Consider the following 1,239-nt stretch of genomic DNA (forward strand, 5'->3'; position numbering starts at 1 on the left):
TAGTTTTTTCGCTTGTAAATGATCTCCGTGCTTTGGTTTTTTTGTAAAATGTTTTTGGAGAATTTGTTTTAAAAACGATACATTTTTTTTAACGAATCATGTGATGATTGGAATAAATATTTAAAAACCGAGAAACTGGTCACACTAACAAGGAAGCAATAAAACATTTGGCGAGAATCAAAAAATTACATTTGGCCAGAAACAGAAAATTTTGGAAAATTCACTTTCTGAAAAAGAAATGCTCTGGTACTTTTTCATATTGTCGCAAATCTGCGGAAGTTTTCAGAAGATGAGAATTGAAATCAGCAGAGATAAATTATTGAAAATTAGTTATAATTTTTAGAAACACAGTTTTTGAAACAGAGAAAAAATACTGCATTCGTTTCCGAATCTTCAAGTCATTGGTATTTTCGAATGAAGAATTTCGAGGACAACATTTTACGGATTGAGTTTCGCCATGAAGATAATCACTTCTTTTTTAGTATTCTTGAAATGAGAGATGTCCCAAAGTGCAGGAATTTAACGAAAACTGATACTTCTTCAAATACATACTTTTCTGAATTAATGATGTTTGAATTTTTGGGTCGACTAAAAAATAAATCTGTATAAGTTTCCGGAATGGTATTTGAGAAAAAAATGCAAATTTGTTTTTAATCACTGTCGAATTGAGAAAAATCACTTTTATCTTTTTGAAGCGAAACGTTTGAAACAGAGAAAAATTCCATTCTTCATATAAGAAGTAGGACCAATTGGAAACGTTCCTTGTAATTTTTGCAAACGTTTTTTTCCAAGGCGGGCTTCCGTAAAACCTGCAGTAAAAAGGCCCCCATACTGTAAACCAATGTGGGACATTTTTCGAAAAAAAACCTAATATCAAATGTTTAAAGATTTTCTTTAGAAGGTTCGTTCGGCCCATAAAAGTTGGTGGACTAGAAAAATCATTTTACGGAAATTAGGCCACTATGATAAATGACCTAGAAAATACATCGGGTGCATGTTAGATCCGTTTTGGACCATCAACTACGGTGGCCTAGAAAAATCACGTTGAAAAAGTTAGGCCATTCATTAGAGTGTGTGGTATTCGACATCGATTAAAGGGGGACTCCAACCAAAAATTTTTATTCTCTTAAATGTTTCAAAAAATATGTATTTTCCTAATCTTATTGCGAAAAAATTCAAAGAAATTCCTAAATCCCCGAAAAACGGTGTTGAAAAAAAAAAAGGATTTGAATTCCCGCG

The sequence above is a fragment of the Caenorhabditis briggsae genome, assembly GCF_000004555.2.
Source record: "Caenorhabditis briggsae complete genome, chrIV, whole genome shotgun sequence".
In the NCBI taxonomy this organism is placed as follows: Eukaryota; Metazoa; Nematoda; class Chromadorea; order Rhabditida; family Rhabditidae; genus Caenorhabditis; species Caenorhabditis briggsae.